At 40.5% G+C, this 26,315-nt stretch overlaps 1 protein-coding gene across 9 annotated transcripts in view; it reads right to left on the reverse strand.

Annotated features, from left to right (window-relative positions):
* The window catches only part of NDST2 (N-deacetylase and N-sulfotransferase 2), a 131,353-nt gene that overhangs the window by 38,862 nt on the left and 66,176 nt on the right, over window positions 1-26,315 (reverse strand). For 3 of the 9 annotated variants that reach the window (XR_007889489.1, XM_051619580.1, XM_051619581.1), the window contains 2 exons: window positions 13,091-13,200; window positions 9,450-9,511 (listed from right to left, as the gene is read on the reverse strand). The exons of 1 other annotated variant lie outside the window; for it this stretch is intronic. The gene's annotated coding sequence lies outside the window, so the exon portion shown is untranslated. Of the gene's footprint in view, window positions 1-8,543; window positions 8,617-9,449; window positions 9,548-10,329; window positions 10,351-13,090; window positions 13,201-26,315 lie in introns of those variants that run through there. 5 more of the 9 variants (XM_051619585.1, XM_051619586.1, XM_051619582.1 and 2 more) reach the window with 5 other exon arrangements.

Genomic DNA, 26,315 nt, shown 5'->3' on the forward strand with positions numbered 1-26,315 from the left:
TTTAACATTCAATTCAAATTCTTGAATTGAATGGCCTATAGAGAAGCCAGATCCTAATATAATATGGAAAAAATTTCACTGATATTTTAGCTAATCTGAAACGTATGACATCACATAAGCAAAAACAACCACCCTTCCTCATCCTTCATGAGCTGAAGCTGGGGAGTGAAGAGGGAGGGCAGAGAAGGAATTTAAAATTGTGTACCCTTGTCCATATAGCCACATTGTAGAGGGAAGGTTTTAGGCAGCAGAAGTGACATCTACACAGTTACTTACAAAGCAGCCTAACCATCTGACTACATTTGTTACTGCAAAAGGAAAAAACAAAGACCCTTAAGAGAAGAGACCCTGTGAGAAGTTCCTGGTCTGTGTTCCAGGCCAAGCTCTTGCTTCCTTCATCTGCAGTGTTTGGCCACATTGCAGATGCATCCACACTATCAGCATGAACTTGACTGGTTCATTAAAGAACATTTTTAAAGGCCCAAATTCTGTGTAATGTGCTTGAATAGGAGAATGGCAGCTGCATCTCAGCTTGAGAAGCAAGGAATTAGTTAATGACCAGAAAAACCTTAGTGTTCCAATTGAACCTTATTTCCCAAGGAACTAAAAAAATAAATATAAAACACATTGTTAACCAAAGGGTCTTCTTTCACTAGTTTGTGGTGAAAGGAAAAAGAAAATAGAAATTTCCATTTCTAAGCTTTGAAGTTGCTAAACACTAACTTAGCACCACTAGCTTTGCTCTTGAGATGGAAATGAGAATTCAGATCAATGTGTGACAATCCACTAGAAATTACGGCTGCATCAAGGAATATAATCTGATTTTTAAAATGTTCTATCTGTAATGGCTTTCATCTTTATGACGACTTCACCAGTTACTGACACTGCTGATACCTGTTAATCTTCCAGTCAGGTACGCACAACAAAGTGACTACAAAGGCTCAAGGGAGTTTCTATTTATAGTGCAGTGTGAGCTGTAGCCTAGGCAAAGGCATGCAGCTATAACAAGCTTCCTTGTATTTTTCAAGCACGTTTCAGAGCCACCAGCTCTTCACAGGCCAGGTTTCATCCTCCTCTAGCACATTTCAGAACCTGAATTTAACCCAGCGGAAAGATGCAGACATTCCAAACAGGAAAAGAAGGAGAGCAGGAGGAGGAGAAGGAACTAACAAAGGGCTTAACGAGCAAGAAAGGTAGCAGGCATATCAGTGGAAGCTACAAGCCCTGACAACTCCACTTAGTGCACTGCCTAGTACAGTCACTGAAGAGCAGCTCATTCATCCCCTCCTGAAAGCACTGTCCTTGCAGATGATGACTGGTTGACAAGTAAAGTAACAAGGCATGAAAGAAAACATGCTTTTCTTGTAACAACCTAGGTAAGAATTAGATAAGGAATAGCAAAGATAAGCACAAAGATTCAAACTCCTACCTTTAAAAGTGAAATCCTCAAGTGAAGTTACTCTCTCAAGAAGGGTCTGACAGCCAGCAATCCAAGGAAAGACATGGAGCCAAACGGAAAGCAAGAAGGCCTAATAACTGCTCTTCACAAAAATAATCTATGAAATGAGTTGGCCTTTCAGGAGAACGGCAGCTGGGCTGCAGAGTTGGTAGACAGCTGAATCACTGTTAGTAGCAGGGTCTGCCTTCCCTTCACTCAGTGTTGCCAAAATGTCTCAGATAATTTTGTAAATCTAAGGATGCTGGAATTTTAAGAGCAAACAAATGGAAAAATGAAAACAAATTCATGCTAGAAGAGAGCACAACACTGCTGAGCATAAGCACCACATATGTCATGTACCACTAGCTGGCACAGCATGCTGCAGCTACAGGTGAGTGGTGGGCAAAGCACAATCTCATAGAAACAGACCAAAAGCACAACCCTCTTCCTCCCCACAAACTATCTTGCCTTGCAGCTCCCCTCTGAAAAGTTTCCATGTGACTCCCTGAAATCCCAGAACAGTGTGCAGAAGAAGGTAGAGATGCATGGTCCAGTACTCAGAATATCATGGCACAAGGCAGATTTGAGATGCTCCTTCAGGGTGGGGATAAAGCTCCATTCCTTCCTCCTCTTACACATTGTGCATCTCATCACAGCAGGGTGTCGAGCTCTATTTGCACGGCAGACAATGGGATCTGGCAGCAGTTGAAAGGTATTTCTAGTGGAGTGACTGAAGAAGCTCACTGCCAGCGAAGGCAGAGCAGGATGCAGAGTGCCCTGCTTTCCTCCCCTGCGGTCCCCAGGCTGCAGGGGCTGCACCACGGGCAGCCCCTTCTTTTGTTCCAGCGGCAAGAGGATGAAGGAGAAAAGCAAAATGGCACCACCACGAAGACAGAACAGCGGCACCTAAACCCACACTGATAAGGTAGATTGAGGCGGAGAACAAGGAAGAAGAGGAGATAGAGAGAGGCAGGCAGAGAGAGGGCAAACGGGTGAGCAAGGTGGGGAGGAGGGAAGGAAGGGAACCCACAGACAGCAGATCCTGGGACCCTGACAGCTTGCTGCCTGAGTTCAGCTTCTGAAGCTGTCACAGGTTTATGGATGCCTCCAGACTGACAAGCTGAGGAAAACTACACTCAGCAAATGTATTCAGCAGCAGTAAATTGCTTATCTTGCTCTAATGTGGTTTGCAGTTTCACTCAGTGAACTGATCTCGTTATTGGGGGGAACAAACCAATCCAACAGCACACCAGATAAGCATACTCAGGCACTATTACTGGAATCTGGAGACTGGAATATATCTGCAGAAGGACACAAAAAAATCACCTTCTTGTGCACCACTCAAAAAGTTAACATGTTAAAAGAAAAAATACATAAACCTGGTATTATGTTCTTGTCCCTATCTAAGTGTGTTTGGTCACAGTGATGGTGGAGGAGCTAAACTCTCTTTATACCTCTGAAAGACTGGCACAAGAGGGGCTGTCTACTTCAAAGCATAATAGAAAAAGGTGTCCTAGAGGAGTGTACAGGCAGGCAGGAAAGGAGGTGCTGACCACAGCAGCATACCCGGCTTCTCTTTGAAGATGCAAAGCCCCAGATATGCCTGAAGTTGTATCCTTCTTCAGTCAGGGACTGGGAGAAGAGGGTTTTCAGGCAGATGACATACTAGCACACAATTCTTAAGGAGTTATGTTAACAGAAGCTGACAGTGCACAGCAAACACTTCTGTAATAGGACAGTGAAAACTTAAAGTGATGGAATGTTCCAGGGTATTAGAGAGTGTCCTGAAAGAGACCTGAATCTCAGTGCTATCTCTGCTATAAAAACAAAGCCCCTCCTTAAAATTTTACCCCAACAGTAACAAGCTAAGAACTAAAATCAGAAAGAAGGGTTAATTATCAGGCTCTTGGGGTTACCTACTATGACTCAATCTGCTTTTGCAGAATGTCTAGCTTCTCACAGTTAAACTGACCTGGTAGCTGCAGCAAGATCTGTCTCAAAGATACTTTCTCCTCTCTCATCACTCTGACAGGATACAAGCCCCAGAAGCTAAGGTACAAAATGTTTTACATTGTTAATTATAAATAGATTATTTTACTTTTGAATAAACTATAAAATTAATTCAGAATGGGCATACTATTATGTATTCTTTCTGTCCTATAACAGCATAATGATTTATTCAGTGCTGTTTAACCCTAGAAGATATATTACAAAAACATACCAAATTATTTACTTAGGTTAATGTGAAAACAGAAAAAACCTGAAGTTTTTCAGAAAGAAAAGCATACGGACATTAGGATATTTATTGCTAACTGGAGAATAAAAGACAAGGTGCTGAGGGATAAGTATTACACACATGAAGCTAGCACTGCTGTCCTAATCAATCAACAAAAGTTAAATGGATGTTGAGTACCTTTGAAAAATGTGATTTCCACTTCTAACGGCAGACAACTCTGTAGTCTGCATTGTCTAAGAAAATCTTCTCACGTGCATGTCATGCTACAATGCAACACTACAAGCTTGCAAGCCTCTTTGTAAAGCGCAAATGAGTAACGGTGACAAACATTTTCACTTATACATAACATAAAACGATTTAAATTTTTAGCTTCCAGCCCCCATCTCTACCAGTAAACAAATCCTTTTCACTCAAGCTGCAGTATGCAAAAAAAAATGTTGGAAATGTCTTAATACTCCACTAATCACAAAGACGACAGAAAATCCTGACTCCACACAACAAAGAACTGATTTTTAAAATAAGGAAGATTTTCATTATGAGTTTTCACCATACACTTAATACATTTTCCTCCTACCTCCAGTGTTTCCTAGAGATTCAGGTTTATCTGACACTTGCTGGTAGCCTTTTCAAATTTATTCACTTAGAACATGTTAGAGAGAAGAAGTACTGCAGCTCCATGTATATTAAGACAATTAACTTATGCTTCCTGCTGAAAGTCTAAACTTCAATATCCCTCTAAAAGCCTAGATACCCTCTCCTCCATCCTCCCTATCCACACCTCCTGCACTTTCCCACAACTCCCAAAACTATTCCATACTGTTCCCCAGATCAGTGGCAAGCAGATAAAAATTTACCTCAATTGCTGTTAACTATGACTTAAGGGCAAGTACATCAACTATGTCCTAATGCTAGCAGGTAGTTACAGATTGCTATTGAGCTGCTTTAATACTGTATTAACTACCTGAAAAAAATATATATATAACTCCATCCCTTCTCACCCAAATATTAAGACTCTAGATTACCTTAGCTCTTCTCAAAAAAAAACTTGGCCATAAAGCAGATTTTCTTGGGATCACCAAGGGAGGAGGGAAAATTAATTCCCTTTAGCAGCCACAGAAGGGATAGAAGATTAAGGATGCATTTAACCGAGCCAGTACCTGTTTTTTAACATAGGAACAGCTTCCTATCCTAAATTTCCCCTTTAATTTAACAGAGATGCACTCAATAACACAAGGAAGACTACAGTTAAACTCAACAATAGCTTATTGGACTAACAAGCCACACGAACATAGCCAGAATTGAGGCAGAGATGGGGGCTGAGAAAGGAGATGGAAAGCAAGGATGGACTTGTGTAGGTACAATCTGTTCAGTTCCCATAAACTCATTTTATTTGCATGGGTTTTGGTACATTTCTAGCTGGCTCAAATGTTTATGTCACAGGTGAAATCTACCCTACCTGAAAGTCAACTGAAGACAGCTATGTCATATTATCATTTTTTTAGCCTACCACTGAAATATAAAACCAGAGTGGTTCTCTAGAATGTCTCCATGTCCTTGACTTTGGAATTAAGGGAAAAAAAAAGACCCCAAACAAAAAATAGTAAAAGTTCTCTATTCCTAAAAACATGCCTCTGTCTCTTACACCAGGAGACAAGTGAGCAATCATCCACTGTTTAGAATGAAACACCTGTCAATTTCTGGAGCCAGAATATGCACATGAAGGGAAAATCCTTTTCTGCCTCTTCAGCAAAACAAAGGGGCTCTACTATAGGTACCAGCTGTATTATTAAAACCCTTACCTGCACAGACCACTCTCACATGGGACCTTCACGCACGCTCTCTGCCTGCTGCCCAGCATGCCCATTCAAGCTCAGGCCTGGGCCTTCACTCTTTGCCTGAACTTCGCTGTAGGTGACCCTGTGTGCAGGACCTGCCTTTGGCCCTGTCTCCTGGGTGGACTTAGGATCCGTGCTGCCTGTCTTTTAAACTCCTGGATGGAGTCTCTCACTTGCCTGGTACTGTCAATAGACCCTGTTACCAGCACCCAGCTCTGCTTGCCATGCTCAGCCCCTGTGGGACTGACCCCAGAGCACTGCACTGGGGTCACCCTTGCCTCCTGGCTTGCCTCAGCTCCCAGCCCTTGTCTTGCCCTGACAAGAGGCTGATACATATTGGTTGCAGGAACAGATTCAAACACTGACGGATTTATTAATCTACTGCAACTGCTGACTGGACAGGTGCTTTCTGGGAAGCCCTGTAGTTGTCCATAATCGCAATCTAAATTTATATTCAAGCCTTTATGCAAGGCCTTTGGACAGAACTTGGCAGTTTGGTGAGGTACTTGGATAAAAAACGGAAGAATGTGTTTGCCTTTGTATGAGAAAACTGAATGCTATCATGTTACTTTTCCTCTTCCATATTAAAGTAGGAAAAAGGCTTTTGATGTATTCTCCAACCATAAGCTTATATTAATTTAAAATGCATGGCAAGAATGGTGAAAAGGACTAGAGTTAAACCATTCAACTGACAAATAGGTGATACATTCAGAAGACAGGAACATGCCCCTGCTGCATCACCCTAAGTCATGCCCTTCTGCTTTTTAATTACTTTTTTGTCTCTGTTCAGCTGTACTCACAATTCTTATCTCACAAAAGATCTCTAAAGTCCACTTGGGGATAAAGTAAGCTTATACAGAGGAAAAGATACTGAGGTTACCGGGTGTTGCTATGCAGGTTGCTAGCCTTAAATAGTCTTTACACTATAAAGTAGTGCCTACAATTTCAGACAGTTATTTCATTTTTGTATTCATCTTTAATATCCAACAGGCTCATCTTCAGCAACAGCAAATCCTTACAAATTATGTAAATAGTTAACTGGCAAAAATCCACCACTGACTTGCCAGGTCTCCTGACCTTTAGTACAATAAACTAATTAAAATGTTTAAGACCAAATCCTGTTCACGTACTAGAACACATCTTTGTTGCACAAATGTGGTATGATATAATGAAGAACACATTAAATAAACCAGCATATTTCTGGAGAGGTTTCAGTGACAGGACCTCACTGATACGATTAGATCAATTCACCAAGTTTCAGAGAAACTGGTTACTATAACCTGGCCCAGACAAGGAGATTAAGAACTGGTAACTGCAAAGCGACACCTGGTAGACAAGTCCTTATTAGAACCAACTGCCAGAACAAAATAGACACAGTTAGGAACCAGAAAAAGAAAAAATATAATGGAAGAGAAAAGGATTTATTAGTCCCTCTACTTCTACTGCAACTGAATAGAGTTGATATATCTCACAGGAAAAAAAAGCTTTTAGGAAAATAAAGGTTTATTAAAAAGTAAGTTGCAGACATTTTGTGACTCGCTCTCTTACTTTTTCTGTAATTTAACAGCGGGATTTTATTGGCACAGGCTTCTCATTGAAGGAAACATTAAAATATTGATAACCAATAAGTAAGTACTGCTAAGGATGAACTAATAATGAGTTAGCACAATGAATGCCCAAAGTCCACTTTTGAATTACTAACAGTAACTTAGTTTCCAGTAACACTGCTTTCATGTACAGTGAAGTGGGTTCTACATGGCTATATATTCTACTGCATGGTCTTCTTTTCAATCTGCTGTCAATTCTACATTTTTGCTGACTTCACCCATTTCCTAGCATTTTTGTGAATGAAATCAGAGGTGCGGTGGCAATTTCTTGAGACTGTACCTGAAATCAAACAGTCTCCTCCCTTTGCTGTTCTAGCCATGATGTCACATATATATGGACATTAGTAGAATACATGAAGCATTCCATTAATATTTTCACCCTCTCATTTACTATAAAACTATAAATACTTATCAAATTCTCGTGTGAATATTACACTAAGTGTCTCTGGAATTACACAACTATTCAAGCCAAACAGAATGCTAATGTGGTCATTACAGTAAGTCTACTCCATGATAAATTTTTGTTTAATTTATTCTGTTTCTATTCTTCAGTTGGCAAAAGTAGTCCTGGCTTCTATTGCCACTCTATTTCTCACAACAATGTATTCCAAGTACAAAAATCTTTCTTATCTGTTTCAAGTTATTTTTGCTTCTTTACTAGTCTCTGCAAATCACACATGCAAAACAGACACATAAGACAAGCTTTACTATTTGAATCACACCAGAATAATGAGCTATGAAAACAGAAGCACACCAAATACATAGATTGTACCTCTTTTCTAACCTTCCAAAATCCTTTTATCTGACCAACACCAGAAGACCCTTGTCCATGTACCTCCAGGAAACTCAGGGTTAGGGTTGAGAAAAAGTATAGAGCTGAGTGTGAGTGGAGCCAAGAAGGAGATGCCAAAAAAGTGGGAGCTGCATGGAGATCAGCCCTAGAAAAAAATCTTTAATTTAGTCAGCAGTATCAGACTCCTCTATGGCATTCAGGAGAATTACGGTTAAAGTTCAGCATCAGGTTCACAAACAGAAAAAGTTCAGATCTGTATCATGTGTAGGGCTCAGTCTGAAGTCCTTATTTTATCATGTCCACCTTTCCTCATCACCTGAGTCTCTCTACACTGAAATTCAGCATAAAGTACCAGCTCCAACAACTTCCTCTCTAGAAAAACCCAGCCTGATTGCATAAGGAATCTGCTGTTCCATCCTCCCTTTTTTTTCCCCTCTGATTTTCTGCACAGCTGAGACATAACGGTGTGCTCGTATAAAGGACTCTGAGATATCCATATAATTGAGAACACTCTTCAGGCATAAAAAAGTATTTCAATCAGACTTGTCCAGCACACACACAAACCCAAATAATTTCTTTCCAAGTGAAGAATTTAGGAACATTTATAGGGAGACAAGACTTGACCACATCATACCTTTTCTATTGCACTGCAGGAGGAACTTCCAGTCTTAGGATGGGATTGACCTTTTTTGCAAGTATTGCAGTACCTGAAATCCATAAATTTCACAGAAGCCTGAATCTGTAAGTTTTTCACCAGGCACCTCAACAGGACCGATGCTTTTTTGCTACATTACAGGGCAATACTCAAATATATATTCTAAATAAACTCAACAAGAATTGTCTTTCCTCACTATTCATCCAGACAGAACTGAGAGAAAAAAGTAGGACTCCTTTCCTTCAGCACAGAATTTAAACCAACCCAGTATTTCTATTTTTAATTACATTTATGATATTTCCTGTGGGTATAAGATATGAATGCAGTTTCAGTATGCTGAGAGCAACATAAATACAGTCATTCCCAAAGGGATCTTACAGTAGTTATGCATGGGTCAGAGATTTGGTGAAATGCAAAATCTGAAACTTTAAAAGCTTTTTAGCCTCCATCCTTCCCATTCTTTTCCAAAGGCAGAGTTAATGGATACCGAACAACATTGGCCCAAATTTTGCCTACAAGGTATGGAAGTAGTAACTCCATTTAAATAAATATTTAGCAATAAGCAACCACTCAAATCCCATCTCACTCAGGAAATGCATCAGAAATTCCATCCTGATCCAAATTAACTCATATGCCACTTCATGCTGACAACTGTGCAACAAAAGACAAGACACATGGAATTGTTTCCTCTGCAAATCATTCTAAGGGGAGGAAGGAGGAGTGCAACTTCACACTGCAGCATACAAATCTAGTCTCCTCCTCCTGCCTTATTCCTTGCCTCTTATTTTCTGATGACACCACTCAAAAGTACATATAAAAGCAGCTCTTCCCCTTACCAAAACTGGAGATGTCAGCGCATAAAAACACAAAAGATGCTGCACTTACCTCTGGATCACAGTCTGGTGAAGCAAAAATACTCATCAGCTGCTTCTTTTAGAAACAATGTTCTGTTTTAAAAGAAATAAAAAAAAGAAACTACTTTAAACAGTGATTCTCTCTCTTCCCTAACTTTAGCCTCCATCAGTGTTTGTAAACATTTACTTAGCAAGAGAACCTTCGCTCTCCAGAACCAGGGTAATGATTACACTCATCATGGCATGAGGACAGAAAGAGGCCATGACAACAACCTTATTGGCACCAACTAGACAATGACGTGGGGTTGCACTGCAGCAGGCTCAGCTGTGCAAGAGTGAGAGTGGGGCAAGATGAGAAATGTCAAGTGCAAAGGAAAAAAAAACTAAACCAACAATCCAGGAACCTGGTTTTAGAGGTAAACCACAAAGAAAAAAGTTCACAGAACAAGCAAATATGATATGAGCCGACAGAACTGGACTCATCAGCATACTTCTAATGGTATTTCTCACAGCTGCTCATTAATATTGTTGCCTTTGAAGCAGCCAATAAAGCACACTTTAAGATGCTACCTTCTTTAGTCTTGGCCACAGCTAAATCACCTCAGTAAAACTTCAGTGGTGTGAAACTGTCTGTGTAGGCTACTGCCAAAGCTTTTAAGAGTCAGGACCATTAGGTATACCTATACAGTGAAATAAAAACAAACCACAGAAGGACAGAGTTACACCCTTACTCCACCCTTCTACCTGGTGAGCCAGCACACAGATGAAAATACCTAGTGAAGCTAACTGAAGCTCAGGGAACGGGCAGTTTGCCAATGAGACATCTCAGCAGAGTCACTGAAACCCCAAAAGGGAGGGCGCAGATTAGAACAGGGTTGAGGCTAAAATGTTAATTGCAAATTTTACTATACCTGTCAGACAGCCTCTAAAGGCAGCTCTTCCATGTCAGCTGTGTTTCAGGTAGACAAGTACTCTCCTGCAGCTTTCCAGCTCTCACAGACCTCGATTCAGCAAAAACTCTGACCTTTGAGATTCCGATAATCTTTCATACCTCTACAGTCAATTAGTAAACAAGTTAGAACTGCACTTGTGTTACCTGTAAATGTAACCAAGCATGCCCAGCTCCCTGCCTTTCTCACATATGTACAAGAGCAAAATTCCCTTTTCCTGGTTAGACAAAGATTAGTTAAGAAAAAAAGCACCTACTTTTCCTCAGCACCCAACTCTCCTCTCTTATTTTGATTAATAATTCTTATGTTTCTTCACTAAGCAGTTTGGGAAGGCAGAATGAGAACCCCTGCACACCTGACCTCCACAAACACCAACTCACCAGGGTAAACATCTAAACAGCCAGATGCAACAGCAAAACACCTAACCTACAAAACCTGTGAATGTTTGATATCACTATAAAAGGAACAGGCAACTAAAGAAATGTTTTTCACAGAACTGTGTCAATCCAGTGAAAGTCACAGAGAAAAGCAGTCAAATTGGGAGGTTAATTATTAGCAGAATATATACAATGGCAGTGGATAAGACTCTTTACATGTCCACCACTTCCATAGTCGTTGCTGAGACTCACACAGATATACAAAAATCCAACTAATGGCATTTAATGTAATTTTTCATAAGGGATGGCTGTGCCCTGATGTTTCACTGTAAAATATCTTGCACTTTCTGATGCAAACTATTAGCAAAGTGGCAATGGAGTATTACTCTGATCTAGTTGGTTTGACTTTCCAGAATACAACGGACTTAAAAAAAAAAAAGGATCAACAGATCACAAATGCAGGTGAGACACTTAGAGAGGAACATGAGTTTTAAATAACTTCCTCTTCAATTTTAAACACTTCTCTTCAGCTCATAAACAGCTGTATCAATGAGGTAGAGAATTCTGCTTTTTGCAGTCCCATAGTTTTCCACTAAAACTTGTCACGAGAGATAGAAATAGAAGAACAGGGTAGAGTAAGAGGGAGGCAGAATTTAACACCATTTGAATGGGGTAACAAGGAATTTAAACTGAACACAACAATTACTAAGTAGCCCATGATGAAATACAAAGAATATGGTGATATTATCAAGCAGATGGATTTTTCCATAGGTAGAATATGACTCAAACTGGACAAATCTGATTTCACTGCAAGATTTATTTTAAAGAATCTTAAACTAAAGAAGCAGTTTAAAGCAACACTAAAGGGATGATACTGCTGTAATTTCCACAGAAATTCAAGTGAAGTGGCAAAAACCTTGCCTAACAATTTTCCATTTCCCTCCTCCGTACATACTTATCTGCTATGTTTTCTGTGAGAAGCAAACAAATTTGTTTGTTTGGAAAGCTCTCAGCACAAAGTGCATGTTACCACCATTATCAACAGCTGCTACATACTACATCCCAAATGCTTAACAGAGAAGGCAACACGACATTTCACCTTCTGCCTAGCACACAATTAAGCTACTTTCAAAGATGTCATTAACTACAGGAACATTGTATCTTTTCTCCTGTTTGTATTTAGTTTCAAATTTACCAGCCACAACAGTAATGCTCAGGGACTTGTGTACTGGCCACTCAGGCTCCTGCAGGACTTCCCTTTAGTCAGGGTGTGTGCTGTATGGAGACTCAATAGGCAAAGGCATTTGTATTCCTAACAGTTTCATTTCTTTAAACACCAGCCACAGTGAAACTTTCACTTTACTTCTTACTCCATAAAAAAAGACCAAACCTGAGTGTAACAAATGCTGCTTGGAAAGCCCAGGACACATAACGAGAGCATGTGTGTGGTCCCCTTCACCATTATGAGATAAAACAGCTTTCAGGAAAATGAGAAGGGTTCGTAGTTGTTGTAAGCATGAACATCAATATTTACACTATCCAAATACAACAGGGTGCATTTAGTTGGAAGAACAGTTATTCAGATGGGAGCGCAACTAAGTAGAACTATTTTCCCATTAAGATCTTATCCTAAGTTGAGGTAAACAATCCAAGTCACACTAGGTAGACAATAGTTCTATGTGTCTCTGTAGTAATTACACCAAAGAAACACTCTCAGAAACTCCTTAGGTTAAAAAAGAATATTTTTAACAGCTCAAACCAGAAGCACAGAGAAAATATAAAATGATAAAGCATACACTGGGAAAACAGAAGGTGGCTTGATACAGTCAAGATACAAAAAAATTTACAGGGACATGAAGAGAGTAAAAAGTCCTGCTTAGTAATGGTGCAGATTTTAACTTAATTTCTGTAAAATAATAAAACAGAAAATAAAACCCACAGGCACCTAAGATTTGCTTGTCTTCCTGGATAACAAATAGTTTCTAACATTAGTAAAAGAGTTGTACAGCTTTCCAGTTCAAAGCTGCACAAAGACAACACAGAGCAAAGACAGGGGTGACTTTCAGTAGGTACAGGGAGAAGAAATGGACGGACTGCAAGAAACAAGAAAAAAGTGGGGAATGTACATAAAGGGGAGAGAAAAAATGTAGAGCTATGTGGGAAAGAGTGAAACCAAGGAAAAATTATCAGAAGTCATTGTCAAAAATTACACATGCTCAAGAAGCACCATGGAGAAAACTGCATTCCCTGTTAGGATCTCCAAGGAACTGAAAGAAACGGAAACTAGTCAGCAAGGATATAATTGAAATAGTTAATCAAGGACATTTGCAATCTAAACAGATTACCTTAACACATGTAGCTCCTTTATGGCTCATTCACATGTAATCAGCAGAACTGGTTTGAGAAGTGAAATGGCTTCTGAGACCTAGTGAAGTTCTTAAGTGCGTCCATATTTCTGGTAAGAGAAAGAAGTTTAATTTTCAAAGTTCTAGAAGTGTTGTCTTAAATTCCTCTCCTCCCTCTTGTATGTTGGGTTTCCTTATATGTAAATTCACCAGAGAAGCTTTCACAGGAAAAAGGCAGTCATCAAAGGTAGGAAAAGCATCACTTCCATAATGCAAAGCAAATAGCTTAGCATGGTTCATCATTCAGCCAGTGACCTGCTTCAGATCTAGCATGTTCTTTTCAGGCATCACCTTGTTTGCACAAAACAAAGGAAAGGATTCCTTCCTATAAAGCCTATTTATGGCATGAAGGGCATGTGGCCAAGACCCCATTTGCCATCAGCATGACTGTGCTTGCTTTGCAGCCATGCTGCTCTGAAATGCCCATCACCCTTGACTGCTTCTGAAGCTCAATCTTCATCCAATTTTCAGAAAGGCCAATACAAGCAGTGAAGTGTTAAAACCATAATGCCATCTGCCTTTGCCTCTGTCCTTCTCTCTCCTAGCATCAGCAACAAGCAAAAAAGCAAACCAACTGCAATCAAGATCAACAGGGAAAAAGATAACAGCGTAATAACTTTCTTCCCAATGCTGCAGCCTAGCAGCTAAAATCATGCCATCTTTATGAGAAAAAAATAGTAAAAAAGGGGGGAATGACTACCACTAGAATATTAGGAAAAGATCCCTCCTTATTCTCTTTTGCTTTCTGCTCTCATCACATGGGTAGGAAGGAAGCAGCTTTCTCAGCTGATGAACTTCCACTGCTACAATTCTCTTTTTCTTCCCTTTGTTTCTGACTGTTCCTCAAAGACCAAAGAATGGTCTTGAAGAAGGAAAAATTGTGACTTACTTATTACACAGTTGTATCTAGAAGACTGTCAGTTTCCATTCTGCCACAAAGCCACTGTCTCCTGACAGAAAAAAGGTAATTAAGTTGGTAGCATTGAGCAGTATGTGCATTACTGGGTTGAAGTAGCAGAGCACTGCATTTCAACCTTTCACCTCATCCAGATAATTTAAACAATTCTGCTCATGGCTTGTTTAGGCTACACCTCCTCAAAGCATTAAAAATTAAGAGCACCCAAAAGAACTAAAAGACACTTAGTTTGGTACTAGTCTTCCCAGGGTCCTAACAAACCATGGCTCACACAGACAAAGCAATGCTTTATCTCCCCAATACCAGTCACAAAGCCATCGTTACCTTCAGAAAAACAGCATTAAAAAAAACCCAACAAAACACAGAAAAAACCAAGGGCAAACAAATAACCAGATTAATGAAAGGCAGTAATGTGTTAGATTTACAGACAGCCTGAAAACACCTAGGAGCCCAAATCCCATAGAAATGAACCTGACATCAACAGAAAGCTATGTTAAGGCTTTGTGCCTAAATTCTGATCCCAAATTTACAGTGAAGTTGACAGCTACCATGGAGAATTTCAAGAGGAAGAGGGTAATTTATTTCTCATTTTATTTCTCCATTAAGTAAAGCAAATTAAGTCACAAGTCTGCTGACTTTAAGTCCATGTAACTCCTTCTTTACATTTTTAATTTATCATTGTCAATATTTGATATGGACATTGTTGCCTTACACTTACTTTTATCTCTGCCTTTTATCATAAAGCAAAGTGCACTCTACATCACAGAGGAGATTCCTCCAATATCTAAGATGACGTGTAGGAAAAAACAAAGGATAAATGGCTCCTCACTTCACCTCACAAATGGCATGAACAAATCGGCAATTCCAAATTATTATTCACTCCCACCAAGAAACTAATTATAACTGAAATTAATATTGTTGATTTTTTATAAAGGGGAAAACAAATAAAGCAAATAAACTATATCCAAATGAAAGGTACAAAAAACACATCTGATACGACTGTAAAACACATGGCAAAAATGAAAATGTAGTTGTATCCCTAATTTCAGTTCTAATGGGCTGTCTAAATAGCTTTGCTTGTACGCACTTTTAGGTTCACAGTAGTAACTTCCAAGATGCCCAATAAATGGACACACCACAGCTGGCAGTACAGTAAAGATACATAATTATGGGAGATATTAAATTCAACAAACCAAATAAAAATTACAGATATAAGGCTTTTTTGTGGATGCAAATGCACAAACTTCACTGAATGAAATACAAATCTAGAAGAATAAATATAATACTTCAAAGCCAAATTGTGAAAGGACAAGACTTGTTAACAGGTTGTATTTGCACCTCAGCAGGTGAGAGGAAGGCAATTTGCATACCTGGAAATAGACAAAACAGGTAAAAATAATTAATGCTTTCAGGGGGGTGAGGGGTAGGAAGAAATCAAAACTTCTTACTCAGTTACCTTTTACATGCTTAATCAATGTTCAGCCCCAAATTCAGTTTAGCCAATGCTCACAAAAAGATGTGCATATTCAGGATATTTCCCACACTGTGAGGTATGACAGCTTTCTCTCTCTTTCCACAGTTTTCTCAAGCTCTGCCCCTCACTGCTGCTGACTTCCAAAACACCTCTACACCCAGCCGCTGATGGTGAAGGCTGCAGGTGCAGTCAGCTGGTGAGGAAAATACAAGTGTTGAACAGACTGTTCCCTCCTCCCTGGGGGCTCCCGATCCCCACCGCGGTTGACTACATAAATGCTCAAATTGTCACCAAACTTTCCACCAAAATGGAAATAGATACCTGACTCATCCACAGAAGTCTCCACTACCATATGAACTTATTTAGCAAAATATTTAAACACACTATTTTAACTCTGTCTACCATCGTTCTTCCTTTATATTTCTTGGGATGCAGAGGAAAGCATCCTGGCACACAAATCCATTTTAGAAGAATATAAACATTGCTACTGCTTGATCCTATTGTTCATTATGCCTGGAAAAAAAAAAAAAATCTTAGCATGAACTAGTAATCCTCTTCCTCCTTATTTTCCATGAGACAATGCTATAGATTGTGCTTACTGAGAGTAGTGCCAGAACAATATGTGAAGAGGAGTATCAATTTTTTCAGTGCTACAGGTGTAAGAACTTGGCCACATCTATTCACTTGGTCAGTCAACAATCTGGCTGTGGTTAAATTTTCAGAAAGAATGGCATCTGAAAAAAGGTACACATGATCAACCAACCTGAGTTCAAGAACACGATAAATGCTTTCAGATTATTAGCCAAAAAAGCCTGCAGATTCTCTAGGACAATGGATTATGAACAGGGAAGAAGTGTCAGTACTTACAGATTGACTCATGGAAGCACGACTAAAGTAGGTCTGTGTGGCATTGTTTGAGAGCCACTGACCCAGAAAGACACAAAAGCAAGGCTGTATATAACACTCCCAACACAGGCCCTCAGCTCTGCTGCTGGAAGGAAAATACTACATGGAGCTCCGCAATTTCACAACTCACGTAAACAGCTAGAGGAGCTTTTGTGCTTGCACTGAAATGAAAATTTCTACTTCCCTTCTTAATTTCTTTTCATGGCTCAAGTTAAAAGCTCTCTGCTACCTTCCTTCTTTCTCCTCCTCCATCTTATTCTACCCTTTCACAGTGATTCTGAGGCAATCAGTGATTAAATTCCCTGTGTTTTCATGCAATCATCTGACTTCACTGGAACATCAGCAAAGGGAGATCGAGGCATACACAACTTTGCCTGAGCATCATTTCAGAGTAAGGCCACACTTGTGTTTTTAAGAGAGGCATCCAGACAGCTGGAGGTTTCTTTATGGCTTCACTAAGTGGAAAGCCTTTTAGACTCATAGACTGAGCCAAAACCCTGACCTACCATGTCCTTGTGGGACCAACACTCTTCTACTACTTGAGAAAGAAAATACATGAACTGCCAGTTTAAAAAGCATGCAACGTGGCAATTAAGTATTATCACTGTAGGATACTATCAAAAGGTGTTTCGGAAGATGAAACACAGCACGGTCTGGTATGCACACAAATTTTTTTTAAGACTTTCAATCAACTCTGCTCCATTTTAAGGCAGGTAGAAAAAAATGCAAAAGCAGGAGCTTCTGTTTGAGTTTTAGAACACTTATGCATCAGCATAAGAATTTGATCTAACACTTGTCATAACCATCAGAAGTATTTCTACTGAATTCAACAAGCACGGGGTCAGGATTTAAACTTACATTGTGCCAGTATTTGTACATATATTTACATATATAAACACCATGCTCTACAGTATTGTAACTATTTTTTCCAACATGAAACTGTCTAAGCATTAAACATTAATCACTCCAAAGGGTTCAGTTTTTTTAATAATATTAAAAAACTTCTTTCTCCTTTGGGACCCAACCATAACCCATTCTTATCTCTGTTATAACACAGATTTTAATCTCACTAATCTTCCCCACTCCTCAATACAAAAAGAGAATTTACAAAGTGGATGACTAACCAAACCCCATTCAGTTAAGGCTCACTTTGCTTAGGTGTTTTGACACTCCTAAGCTATATTTTTCTACTAGTTTTTTGAAAATGCATGTTCCTTTTGTTTTAAAATATATACAATAGACAAAGTCAGACACAATGACCCATCTGAGTTATTTCATAAGTCAGCAAAAATGTCAGGGGAAACTGCCTTTTTTTATCCTAGCAGTGCAAAAAGAAATTGCTCTTGCCCAGCTTTATTTACGAGACCATCTTGCTGGTAAATTGCATAACCCTCACAATCTGAATGCATCAGTGCTCTCATGAACCTAGACACTTGCAGATTATAGGACTTCTCATAGGAAACACTTTTTTCTTATTCCTTCCTTTCAGCTTAACTACATCTAATCTGGCAATGGCTCTGCCATCTCACCCTCACCTAGACTCAAGTCTGATTCAACTGCAAAAAAGAAAAACAGCTGTTTAAATATCATAGCATTTGTCTTGTGTCAACAGAATAATAGCAAAGCTCTCCCAAAAACAGGCTAAGTATAATTTTTCTGGTACACATGACAGCAAAGCTGAGGAACAGAGCACAAGCTTGGATGCTTACCATGTCAGCAGCAGAATCCAGAATGTGAGGCTGCAGGAACCGACTTCACAGGCTCTTAATCACTATCTTTTTGCCTTTGAGACACTATTTTCTACCCACCCAGAGCACCCCCTTATTTTTTGCTTCCCATGGAGCACAGGCCAGACTGTGCACTCTGAGGTTGCTGGCATAGCGAGGGCTGGGACTAGCGCTCTCAAAATTGTATCTTCCAGGTGTCATTCTCAGTCACCACAACATTAAATATCCAACATTCAACAGAAGGCATCTTCAAATGTTTACCAAAGGCAAAAGGCAGTCATTTGATGAAAAAAAAAAAAAAAAAAAAAAAAATCCCACTTAAAATCACGGTTCTTTCCTTTTTTTCTAGCACCTTCTTGTCAATTCCAACTCACCCTCAGTTATATATTTTCCCTACCAAAGGATGTCCCACATTGCTTCACAAAATTAACCAAAACATTTTTTCAGCAACATACTGATACCTTCTTACCAAGCAGAACAGGAACAGTTCTTTTAATAAAGTCAGATTTTACAGGTTATGAGAGCCATCTCTTCCCTGCTTCAGTGGTGGCTGGATGACAAGTTTTCTGTCCCTTTTTCCACCTTTCTTGTCTATCTCAGCTGGACTTGAGCTAATAAGCTTCTCATTAATGAAATTACTATGCCAAGATACTGGCAGATGGTCCTATGTTCCAAGCACATCTTCCCATTCCCTCCCTCCCAGAAGTCCTAATCTATACACAGTGTAATTGTCACAAAAACATATGCTCCCTGTCAGAAAGCTTCCCTTCCATTATCTCTGTACTCTTAGGGAATTGCTCCCGGAGCTTCAGTGACACAGAGCAACTCCCTTCCTACTCAAGTGTCAGTTTCCTATATGCCTGAACACACACATTCACGAGGTCCTGGCCAAAGTACCTGAACAAGGCTTAAAATCCATGCTCATCTCTCCATAGTACTGGCAATATCATAGCCCATTACTAAGCAAAATGCACATACACCTGTAAATACCTTGTAACAAAATATAAAGTAATATATACCTTGTATTTCTTAAGTGCAGTACTTTGCTACCATTTTATTTACAGGTCTTTGTAACAGTACACAAGCCTGTCTTAGGTGAAAAACCATATAGTATAATTTACTACATTAATTAATCTTGTGCAACACTTCTATTTCAGTGCCAAGTCAGTCACTAATTGGGTATCTCATATATCTTAAAATAATCTGTTTGCTTCATATTCTGGCTCCCTCTATCCCATCAATTTAATCAGATTATTTTGACTGATGCATTCATTAATACGGTCATTGTATCCTGAGATCATAGCTACTTCTAGAGAGAAAGTTTCAGGAAGGAAGATCAAGTATCTTTCTTTTGCACACACAGATAGTTATAACCATGAGTTATAAGATGAATAAATGAATGCTATCAGTTTCCCAGTTGTGGGAAGGGCTGCACAAAGGTTATTTCTAGAAACTTAAGATCACTTTGTCTGGCTTGTGCTGAAGCTTCTCAGAGAATACTAGGGGTATGAGGGGCGCAGACAGGCCACCATCATGTAAAGGGTTGTTTTAGCTCTCCAAATTGACTCTGAACATTCTGAAAAATCATTTCTCTCCAGAGGAAGAAAAATATCATTGTCTTCTCTGTATTTAATCCCATCAGCACCGAACAGCTTTTCCCCACTGCAGATAGGGAAGAACACTGAGAAAGCAGAAAAGCTTTCCTTTAATCTTTGCTGCTTTTTTTTCAACTTCAAGTTGAAATTCTTCAAAGTCAGACCTTTTCTTATACTGTGTAACATCTTAAATCACTTCTGATGTAGGGAATAACTTAAGCTTATCAATGCCAAAACTACCTACCTTACAAGAGGTGAAAAAGTTAAAAAACATTTCTAGACTGAAACAAAACCTAATAGGTCAAATACAGGTAATGGTGGAAAAGAGAGTGAGAAATTTAGCCAGGAGTAAAAAAAATAACAACATAATTAAGCTTCTGTAGCTTTTGTCATCCAAAAATTGAGAAGCCAAAGCACTTTTGTAGCACACCTTCCTGATCCTCCCAAAAAGTAAAAGAAAACAGAAAAAATTTGGCACTTACCAGGAAAACCAGTACCTACAGAAAAGCATGCAACAACACTGCTCAAACACTCAGGAGCTGTGATGACCTGAGGAGGATGATATAAATTACCTCCACTTGCGCTTTCTAGTTGGCTGAAACTGTATTCACGAGAGAGAACTCTACCTTGAGCTGTAACCTTGTATCTTTCTAAAAGCATAACAAACCTGATGAAAAACATTACTTAAAAATATGGTAAGACACCAAATTCCTAGGAAGAAAACCTAGTCTCTACCTTTTGCTGTCTGTCAAGCAACATCCAAAATGACACTGAGCATTTTGAAGATCAAAAAGGCTCTCAGTGTCTGTCAAGCGGAGAATTAGGATGAAGATTACTTCAGGAGGATGGCTGGCCTGCTAAACAGCAGCAAGCAAACAGGAAAGGCTACTTGTTGAAGCAATGCACAACAGGCTTACAGAAACTGAACACACCATATGTAATTAAAGCAATTTATTACAGTTATGTGGCTTTGCACATTTGCAAATGCATTTCTCCCTTTTTAGTCTCAGAGTGATGTTCTTATTCATGCATACTGAAAGGAAATATGCAAACAGTTTTGAAAATACAAGAAGAAAGTGTGAGAATGGAACATTTGATATTGCATTATCTTGCAAATGCCTCTAGATTCCTCTCTGGTCACTGTGTGGGCAGCACATTCCCAGGACAGAGAGCAGAGTGGGTGGGAGAAGGGGGACTGTAAAGCTATTCATGAACTGCATTTTGTCTTTTCCCGCTGAGGTTCATTAGTGACCTGCTGGAGCACTTAGGAGGAGGGAGGGCTCACTCTGGCAGGAAGGGCAGGCACAAGGAGCCCCAGTGCCTAACACGCTGGGGGAGGCCGTGCCGAGGGAGCACGGCCCTCTTGCTGACTCCCTGCCTACACAAGGCCTTTTAATTGCTCTGCTCAGGCTGCCAGCCCGATTTGCAATCTCTCATTTGGATGTACCATACATAATTATTCAAGAGGAAAGTTAATCCATCACAATGAAGTTCTTACAAACTGGGCAGCCCTTTCCCCAGCCCCCACATAAATAAAAATACAAGTTATATCGACTTGATTGCCGAGACTTTCCCTGACTCCACTGAAGCTCAGAGATGGGCCAAGACCAATTGTATGAGTTTCAATAAGGTCAAATGTCAGGTACTGCACTTCGGCCAAAACAACCCCCAGCAGCTCTACAGGCCTGAGGAGGAGTGGCTGGAGAGCTGCCCAGCAGAGAGGGACCTGGGGGTGTTGACTGATAGCCAGCTGAACATGAGCCAGCAGTGTGCCCAGGTGGCCAAGACAGCCAATAGCATCTTGGCCTGCATCAGCAATAGTGTGACCAGCACAACCAGGGTGATCCTGCCCCTCACAACTCAGCCTTGGTGAGGCCGCACCTCAAGCACTGTGTGCAGTTTTGGGCACCACAGTATAGAAAGGACGTCGAGGTGTTGGAGAGGGTGCAAAGAAGGGCAACTAGGCTGATTAGGAGTCTGGAGAACACGTCTCATGAGGAGAGGCTGAGGGGAGCTGGGGCTGTTCAGCTTGAAGAAGAGGAAGCTGAAGGGAGACCTGGGGAAACAGTGCACATATGGAGACCCCAAATCTCAGGGCACTGGTATCCTCAGGACTGATGCTTAACTGGTTTCTGTAACCTCTGAGTGCAAGGAAGGGCTGTGCACACCTGAAGGAAGAGACAGATGATGTGCCAAAGATGTGGTATCGAGGGTGGTTTATATTCACACATTCTACTGTCCCCAAGGGAATATACACAGATCTCTGAAAGTGTTTTTACCCATGGGAATATACAAAAAATTACAGATACTTGAGAGCAGTTTTCCTACTAATTACGTAAATATATTCCTGTCAAGCAGTGGTGTTTGGGGGGAAATACTTTTTCCCACTTCAGCTGCACTAGCGTGCTCTCCTGTAAATGCTCTTTCAACCCACACTGGCCTCTTTATACCAGTAAAAACTCCACTCAACTATATCTTAAAGGGTCTGAAGCAGCATTGTGCCTCCAGCAATCACCATCCCAAGTGTTCTAAACACTCCTGACAATACAGACAATACAACTGTATGCCCTTCTTCCACTCTCTGCCATTGTCTCTCACACCCTCTTCAAACCAAGGCTGGGAAAGGGGAGCCTCACCTGCAAAAGGCAGAAGTCCTGGAAGTTAGAAGAACAGTGAGGAGATGGGATGTGAGCAGCAAACAACAAAATTAAACAGAAGATAAAATCTACTGGACCAGTTCCTTCCACATAAGCAGTGTTAGGCTTGTCTACACTGATATGCTTCTTTAAAATTTCCTCTTTCACAGCTGCCAGTGCCTGCAGGGGTTGAAGCCTGACATGCTGCTCTGTACCAGTTTCCCAGACACAGCCATTATACCAGTACACTGATGTTAATGGGAGATGCTTCTTTCCCTCTTGCCTGGGATTTCCTTGCTTTTATACACTTGACAAGCATAGTTCAAAATTTAAAAATATAAATACATGCTTCTCTGCTTGTTGGAGGAAAAATCCAGGCCCAAGTGTTTAGTTTCACATGTTCAATGAGGCCATGAAGAAAAGTACTATGGATGCAGAAAAGTAACAGTCTTCCGTGATTTGTCAGGTTTTTTCCATATGAAACTACCATAACAATTATTTTTTATTAAATATATCCTAAATTTCTTCTGTTGTCAAATAATTTAAAAATGTAAAATTACAGAGTTGTTATCAACGTTCAGCCAACAGTTACAACACACTGACCTCTACCTTAAGTCAACATGGCTCTAACTTCAAAGCCTGCTTAGAACAATTTAAATACCAACATTATTAAGCATAGCAGGCCTCCTGAATACTCAAATGGAGCCAGCATTCTTTATGTGAAACCCAGCCTCTGCAGTTCCTCCCCCTTATTTCCCAGGCTAAGCTTACATGTGCCCCAGAGCAGGACTTTCCTGCCACACTTCTTTGGACAGAGAGGAGTGGTGTTTCCCGACTCTCTCACCCTTGGACTACTGCTTTTTATTTCCCCATCGCTTCCCCCTTTTACTAACTGCAATGAAGGCTAAGCACAGAGTTTCTTCGGTTCAAGTCACAGGCTTGCACCCTCGCACCAGTGTCTCTGCAGCTCTTCTGCTGAATGCCTGGGGGGTTAACAGAGAGAGCTACCACTGACTGAGCTGGGGGCCCTCAAGGGGACTCAGGCCTGACTGCACCTGCTTGTGCCATTTTTCTAGAGATTTCTCTATATAAGCATCATACAAGTAATCTGACAGTATTACCTACAGAAGGACAAAACAATACAGGAATTTTTATAATTGTTCACAAATTTTATAATTTGTGAACAGTGTTCTGGTCTGGTTTGGTGGGGTTTTCGGTAGCTCTGGTAAGAAGCTGAGAAGGTCCCCCTGCTTCCAAAACCCAGCCAAAGATCCACTACAGGAACAAGAGATGCGCCTCAGCGATTAATATACAAAAGAACAGCTATCACTCCTGAGTGGAGAGGCACTTGGGGAGAAAGAGCTGTGCTGGAGGAGGAGAGTGGTGCTGGGGAAAGAGAGCGGTGCTGTGATTGGTGAGGAAGAAGGGGAAGAAGGTGGCCAAGCAGAAGTTTCCCTGCAACCCATCGTGAGACGGCAGCTGTCGCCCCACACTCACAGAGGAATGTGGTGGAACATTCCCTGAAGGTGCCAGGAGGGGTGAACTTGGCCAGTGGACTTGGATTTTGTGGCCAGTGGATCTGCTGCCTGTGGACTCTGATTGCGCCGCTTTGGAAGACCCCGGCGCGAGGGAAGTTTGTTCCTGAAGCAGCCCGTGACTGTGTGGGAAGTCCAGGCTGGAGCAGCTCCGGACCTGGTGGGAAGGACTCAGGACGGTTTGTGGAGGACTCTCTCCCATGGGAGTGACCCCATGGGGAAGCAGGAAAGGACTGTAAAGAATCCTTCTTCCTGAGGAGGATGGCACGGCAAGAACCACCAGCCTATGAACTGACTCTAAACCTCATCCCCTGTCCGCCTGTGCCACTGGCGCGGAAGGAGGGAAGAGAAACCAGGAACAAAGTCATTGGGGCCCGGGAAGAAAGGAGGGGTGGGGTAACATATGAAAGCCCTGCTTTTTGTGTTGTCTGTGTCCTGTGTGTGCTTGCTTAGAGTGAAATTAATTTTTTTTTTTTTTCCCCAAGTTGAGTCTGTTTTGCCCAGTACCTTAATTGGTGAAGAACCCTCCTTGTCCTTTGTATCAACCTATGAGCTTTGTCTTCCTCATCCCAGACTGTGTTTATGTGGGGGTGAGGGGAGCTGAGCGAGCAGCCATGGGGCTGGTTCTTTGTTGTTGTGTTGGGCCCAAACCATGACATTAAATGGTGAGCCAGGCAGGAGAAAGAGAAACAAAGAACCATGACACAGAGCTACTGTAAAAGGCTGTGTCTTATAAAATGACAGGCAAGTGGTGGAAAAGCCTGGACTGCTAGAGCCCTTCAACACAGACTTTCTGGAACTTCCAGCATCTTTTTCACTGCATTTGTTATGGATAGAATCACAGAATCATTAAGGTTGGAAAGGAGCTCAAAGATCTTCATACAGTCCTGACTGACACTAAAGCAAAACCACCAAATTAAGAAAGTTATCTGCCATCAGCAATGGCTGTAAGGAAATGCTGCAGTTAAACCAATGTCAAAAAAAGTTGAACTGCTTAACTATCAAATGCTTAGCATACCTTAGAAGTATGGCAAAACTTTCAGCACAGTTTCTCAAACATCAAAGGCTGCCAATAGTAACACTGGGATCTCAAGAGTATTCAGTAGTATGTATTGCCGCTATCTTCCAACAAAATACATGTTTAGTAGTAAATTGCAACAGATCATTTAAGATGTAGCTATCAGGCTGCACATTTAAGAGTGCAATCCCAGAGGAACAATCTTAACAAATCTTCACAAGAAGGATTTTTTAATTTCTTTTTTTAAACTCTTCTCCTTTCTGTCTCTTACGGGTCCTGGGTGCAGTTATGATACCCAACCTAGCAATAATCACTGTGTTCTATGATTATTTTCCTCCTGGTCCTCACTGCTCTGGCCCAAACACTTTTACTTTCTCTTGAAAATCAGAGCATGTAGAGGTAACACAGTTCACAGAGACCTTTTAAACCAGACTGCTGGGCTCCAAGACATAGTCTTTTAATCAAATTATTCTTAAGGCTTATGTGAAGTGGCAAATGCATTAAATTCTTGGCTCCAACAAAAATAAAACAACTCCCTCCAAGCAAGAAGACATATACTTTCCAGGGTGAAATTTTACGAATTGTTTTCTACCTAAAAGTCAGAGACCTTATGCTTCTAATTAGTAATTTGCTTTTAAAAATACTACCCTTGAACATGATTTTCTGTATGTGAAATTGAAAAAGGAGGAATCGGGATATAAAGAATTTGGGAGTACATGGGGAAATCTGTGTTCTGTGCTCAAAAGTTAACCAGTACTTGGCACAGGTATTGTATTTTTCCACCATGAATTATCTTCCCTTCTTCAAAAGTAATGTATTTTAGCCCTACTGGTACAAAAGCTATACATGGTAAAATAAAATTTAGATATCCTTAAGCTTATGCATCAGCACAGGACTTCTGTGTACAGTCACTTTCTCCACTTCTTTTTCAATTATCTCTTTTACATTCTGGATACTTGCTGTGAAACCTCAGAGGAGCTGGGGGATTGATAGGGACTGAAAGCTGAGTAAAAGAGACCACTCCAGCACAAATATCCTGTGTCAGTTACCAATACAGATCCATTGCATTAAAAGCATCCAGTTTCTGAACCTTTCTTAAAAGCCCCCTTGAACACACAGTCCTACTGTATGTAATGATGGGATAAATCAAAAAAGGTAAGAGAGAGAGGAAAAAAAGAAGGATCCTAAACATAAGAAGTTTACCTAGGGGAAGTTAAACATGTTCAAAGTATCAATCATAAAGACAGTAACATTTACAGCCTGACGCTGGAATACCAGATTTCTCGTATCTTTTCTACAAATCACTGAGAAATCTTGAGTACTACAGTTTTAACATGCTGAAGTCTTCTACAGCAAAG

This window comes from Apus apus, chromosome 4 (genome assembly GCF_020740795.1).
Source record: "Apus apus isolate bApuApu2 chromosome 4, bApuApu2.pri.cur, whole genome shotgun sequence".
Classification (NCBI taxonomy): Eukaryota; Metazoa; Chordata; class Aves; order Apodiformes; family Apodidae; genus Apus; species Apus apus.